Consider the following 6,701-nt stretch of genomic DNA (forward strand, 5'->3'; position numbering starts at 1 on the left):
TCGACGAAACCAAGCGGAAAATTTGCACGACGGTTATAGCTGTGGGAGGAACATTGACAAAACAAAATGTTATCTCAAGCCGGTAATTTGATATCCCGAGGACCGTCAAGATCGTAAACACGTAGCCTCAATGATGAGGAAGCTTATCATCCTGAAATGATTGGGTATTTCCTCGCTGACACCAATATGACTGGCCCAGATGATATAAGTGCGTTTAATAAATACGTCATTCCTTCATTTCTCAAATTATCCTCCTAATTAAACCCTTGTATCAAAAGAGTTATATATAAGATTACTTAAAATAACTTTATATTTTAATTTTAAAATAAATAATTTTATTGCTAAATAATTTTCATTGCTAAAAGTTTCATTGCTAAAATCTAGAATAGTTTTTTATCATCCTAGGTAATAAAAAATGCAAAATTATTTTTAAACATTAACTTCTAGCAGCTAACTTCTTTTTTAAAATAAAAATGTATGTTTTTTAATTGACAGATTTTTTTCTAATCTTGATAATAATTAATTTAAATGTGCCGTAATGAGACAAACCGACTCTCTTTCTATAAATCTCTTGCATACTTTTCCCGGTTTCTTATAATCTAGCTGTTTCCGATCAGACGTGAACAGGAAAGCGAGAGAGCCTCGTGTTTCCATTTGCCGAGAACGCCTGCGCGCTACTATGTATTGATCAAACTACAAGAACATTCAGTTCGGTTCGACCCATCGAACCAGACAGATCTTCTCCAAAATACGATTACGATACATTTGTATCGATATTGAACTCTGATCGAATGTCCTTTACCAGATCAGTTTGTCGATCTTACAAGTAGGATATTCGTATATCCAGTATCTTTATTTTCCTTTCTTTGTTTTTAGAAAAAAAAGTTTTGCCTAGCTGTTAAGATAAAAAAGATGACTACAGATATAAATTCAAGGAATATATATTTCCCTCTTTTCTTTACTTTATATTATTTTATATATATTTTATTAAAAAATATATATAAGTTACAAAGTGCAAAATTGAGAAAGAAAAACAAAAATTTATTATTAATAACAAATTATTAACATTTTAAAGATAAGTTAATTATATAAATAAAAAATATTATTAAAACTATTTAAATTAAAAGAATAATGAGTAAAGTTGGCCTTTTAATTATCAATTAAAAAATATTATTATTAAAGTTATTGAGCTAATAAATTTTCAATTTTAACTTTAAAAAAATTTAAATTTATCAACTTTATATTTAAATATCTACCATAATAAAATTGTTAAGTTTTAGAGACGTATTAATTTGTATTTTGCTGCTAGCAAAACAAGATAATGTTCTCATCTCTAATAGTTTATATTATTTGATTGATAAAAGAAATTATTAATATTTCTAAATAAATTATGGAAACTATATTAAATTATTATAGCTTTTACCACTAAAAATAAGATGGGCACAAAAAATATTTTCAACTATATGATTTCCTGTGACTAAATAAAGCTTTCTTCATTTATTAATTTATTAATTTATTAATTTATTAATTTGTGTTATCCACATATCGGTCGATTTTCACTTAATAATGTTTATTTTCCTATTTATATTATATAGTTTCACATTTTTTACAATTTCCTCAACATACTTTTCTCATAATATCTTTTAGATATTTAATAGTTTCATATGCTGATTTATTATCTTCCTGATAAAATAAAAATGTTTTAAGGTCAAATCAGATTCAGCAAATTAAAAACTAAAAAAAAATACAAAAAATGTATTTTTACTTGTTACTTCAAGGCCAAAAACCAAACCATTTTACGTTTTGTTCGTATCTTTATGTATCTTTAGTTTTTAAAAATATCGATTGTTAAAATTTATTTGTATACAAAAATTATTAATCTAATTATGCAAAAGTAATGTAAAAAAATTTACAATTTATTTGTGATCCAATTATTACAACAAATATTTATTTCAAAAACAAATATGATAATATCTAATTTTAATGTAATTAATTATTAATCGTAATATTATATGTATCCAGAAAGCATAACGTTCAATCAACATTTAAATGTAAATAAATATGCTCAATTCTATTTAACTCAAAATTTCTATAATTTTTTATTGATTCTACAATACAAAATATTAGCTTTAACATTAGCATATGATTGCTTTCTTTGCGTTCACCTATTTTTGCATAACATCTCAAATTCTTCATATGTATATGTATTACACAGTACAAAATATTTTGTATTTATGTTAAATTCGGTTCCTGTTAAATTTTTTAACATATTTAAATGTTAGTTTAACATTACATGATCATTTAAATGGTTTGTGTTAAATTGTTCAACATTTCTTTATGTTAAAATAACAATTTATAGGTAAACAAATAAATAACATAAAATATATGTTATTTTAAAACATAAATTCTAAGATTAATGAATAAAATGTAAGTACTTGTCAACATATTATAAACGTTAATTTTTCTAAAGAAATATGACTCTACACTATTTTCAAATTGTATCACAATGTTAAATTTTTTATTAATTTTGTTAATTTTGTTAATTTTTTACATAATCTTTATGTTCTAACGTATTCATTTTGTATTAAAGTAGCAAAAATTTAGATGGACTGTTTAGAACATACAATATATGTTAAACCTGACACAAATTTTCCAACTATGTATAAAAATATATAATAATCAGAAAAATATAATTATTTAATCATTTTTTAATTATAACACACTAATATCTTTGTATAAAGTTAAAGAAAAACAGTTTTAAAAAAATTAAAAAAAATTAGAATTGTAATATACAGAATATTTTGATATTATTAATGAAACTAACTGCAAAGAAAAGTGGATGAAGAATATTATAAAGTTAAGAGAAGATAAAGAAAAAAATTCATGCTGACATCTAAAGGCGAATAAAATTCAAAAAAGTTTTAATTGTTTCCCGTTTATTAGAGATTTTCCGGGATCACTCGTGGCTACTCATGATTGCTACCGTGACAACGTAACCCAATCCCAATTATTTACTAGGAAAATGCGGTCGTCGTGAACGACGTCGTCGACGTCCACGAAATCCGCATCGAACGACTCTCGAATGCAAAATACCATTACGCGCACATCGATAGAACGATCATCCCTGATAGAAATATTCGAATAGAATAATTTCAGAAGTACATATACATCATTAGATAACCTGTCAGCACTTATACATGCAACAAATTTGAAAAATTCATTTATATAGTCATTCTCGCAAATTTATCTTACATTAGGCATCAATTTTCAAAAAAATTCTAAACTATTACGTATAATTTACATAATTTTCAAGATCAAACAATGTTTAAAGTTTATCATTTGACTTTTACAGTGAAATTGGTGTGCATTTTAATTTTATAAAACTGTTTAATAGAATTTTAGAAAAAAATTGAAACTGTTACATATTTCATATAATTTGTGAGATCAAGCAAGATAGCCTAAGTCTGTCATTTGACTTTATAATGAAATTGATTTGTATTAAATTTTGCAACGGAAACTATCTAAATTCGGCATTTTCGGAAAAATTCCAAATTGTTAAATATTCCACATAATTCACAAAATAAAACAAGATAATTACATTTGTTCTAAATTTGTCATTCGCTCATTTTAGAATAATATTAATCTAATTTTTTGAAACATTATACCATACGTAATCTAAAAAAAAATTGTTAAGATAATTTTATTTTCTAATAATGTGCAACATTATATGTCTGATCAAATTTATAGTCGCAAAGATTATATGTAATAAAAGAAGAAAAAATAGAAATTTAAAACTTAATTTTATTACGTTTTTCAGAAAAAAACACGTTTCTCATTTCTGTAATAAAAATTTCATTATCAAATATGATTTATTCGATTATACGTATTCTAAAATTAGTCGCAAATCTCCAGCACGTTCTACGTGAAAATTATCTCTCTAATATTCGCGCGGGGAGTTATTAAGAGAGGCGAACTTATGCATATACGAAGAATATGTAAAAGCACGCGATATCATCAATGATAAATCTAGTGCATTATCATTTGAATCGTGTTTAATTTTTTCATAATCTGTAAAACCGGATTAAAGAGCTCCATCGTCACGATATTCTTATTAATTGTCGTCCTTCACGTAATTAAATGAAAGTTCACTCTCTTAGAAATTTCACGTCTTCCTACTATGAATCAAATAGGCGGTAGGTACATCCAAAATACTATTATGCAAATATATCGCCATTACGTCGCACCTGAGCATTACTGAGCACCATTTATTATCTTTAGAGGATCACAAACGCACCCTTGCGTGTTTGAAATCATGCATGTATAAATATTTTTCAACACATTTCACGTAATATTCTCCTCTCTTATCTTCTTTATTTTTAATATAAATAGAGACAAGCCCATTTACGCCTTGTTATGTTAAGTTGAAAAGACACCAAATACAAAAAAAAGAGATTTTTTTAGTGCTCCCTCATTAAATTTTAATGGCTTCGAAGCTTTATAAAGTGCTATAACATTGCTTTAATCTAAAACCAGGGAATAAATTTACAACTATTAAATTTCCAGATTCTTTCACTCCACGACTGTCAAACAACTTAAAAACTTATGTGAGTAAGAAATTATTCGTATAAATATTTTAAGAAATAATTTTTAAAAGCACTATGTGCTGATAGTATTATTGAATAGACTGCTTATATATGTATAAACAAAACTCTTTCGAATTTTATAGAAAACCTACATTAAAAGATAAAACACGTGTCTTTTTATCAAATGTTGTATTGTCCAAATTTCCAATCTATTCGATTAAAAATAGTATTATGTAACGCTAAAATAATACACACATTTAAAATATTCTTAAACAAGAATAGAGCGATAGAAGAAAAGAAAAAGGAGAAGAAAGAAACAGAGAGGAAAGAGAAAATATCGACCCGGAATGAATGTTCTCTTGCAGCTTCATTAATAGTTTCCACAAGATGACCCCGTGGGTACTCGTAACGCCACGTAAACAGTATTCAATGCGAGTACCTATCTGGAAATTGTATTTGTCGTCCGGGGAAATTGCTGGCACCTCGAGTATCCGAAATTCGCCAACGAGCACGAGATTGAAATTCTCACTCCGGCCGCCACACCGCTCCTCGTCGCCGTCGTCATAGTCGTCGTCCTTCGAACCGCAGCACCGGCCGCAGTGTTATAATTATCCGATTCGATCGATGCGAGGACGAGGGACGCAGGGGAATAAACGGCAGAGACCTGGGTCGAGAGGGATAATTACGAGTTAATCGGGGAAAATGTGTTCGGCAATGATAATATGCGCGGCAAATGGAAATTCGAATGAACGGCCGGCTTTGTACGGGAGCAACCGTCGCTTTATTTGCACCAGAACGACACGACAAATGATCCGAAAAATTGATAAATCGCCGAGCGAAAAGGGCTGAATATAAAGCAATCTGGAAAAACGCTGTAACTGGTACACTCAAATTTTTTAAATCGAATATTTTGTATATAATCCTTTTAGCACTTTAATCCTTGTGCTTTAATCATTTTTTATTTATTTAAATCTTTTTTTTCCATTGTTGCTTGAACATATGTTATCAAAGTTTATGTCTGTTTATTAAACTTTCATATTGTTTGTATTTTTATTTTACCTACGTAAATAGAAAAAACTTGACAATTTTGGAAGAAATAAAATTTTATCAAATAGGAAGGAAACTTTATCTAATATCAAAATTAAAATAATGTTAAATATAAAAATATATGTACACTAAGATTCTAAATAGAACTTATAATATAGCTGCGTTTTTTTTTTTTACAAAAATGGGAGCTGTGACTAAATTTCAATACATCATAAAAAAACTACAGATTATATAACAGATAATATTAAAAGCTGTTTCATTGAAATGAAAAGAATTTTCTAACATGTAATCAAATTTTTCATTCATACAGTTCTGAATGTAATAATATATTCAAACATAAATCAAATTACGAGTGTCGAAGAAATGCGATTGATTACAATCTCTATGTTAACTGGCACGTGGTACTTCTCGCGCTCGACACTTTATTCGTCACTCAGAGTGTTTATTTAATTCACATACAACTCACTTTCATCATGCAACAAATCCAATACACGAAACGACAATTTGCTGTCGGGAACGAAGATATTTAATCGGCGAGATATCAAAGTTTTTAATTGACTGGGTTTGTGGTTTGTTTATTTTGGACTCATATAATATTTTTTCATTTTAATTCTTATTGGTGCGCACTTTTAAATGAAGGTCAAATTACAGATCGATTTTTCACCCTGGACAAAAACATTACATTATATATAGTTTAATATATTTTGTGATTCGCACAAATCGCCCACTTTTCACTTAAAAATACTTGTTTCCGTTTGAAGCTAAGTTTAGATCTGACATTTATCGCATGACATTTCTCATTAACGTTCTTTCATTCTAACATAATAATAGAAATTCTTCTATGAACGTTTATATGATATTTATATTGTTGTTTCTGAAACAAGTATGTCCAATAAACACATAATCTGATATATGTAATATTAACATTAAGGCTCAATTATTCCATATTCGACTAATTTCTATTCTAATTAAAAGTTTCTCGAAATTTCAAAAGTAATTAAAATATGCTAAATTATACATTTTATATTTTCTAAAAAAATTCAGAGAAATTTATTCTAGAAAGTTGAAATT

The sequence above is a fragment of the Monomorium pharaonis genome, chromosome 2 (genome assembly GCF_013373865.1).
Source record: "Monomorium pharaonis isolate MP-MQ-018 chromosome 2, ASM1337386v2, whole genome shotgun sequence".
Classification (NCBI taxonomy): Eukaryota; Metazoa; Arthropoda; class Insecta; order Hymenoptera; family Formicidae; genus Monomorium; species Monomorium pharaonis.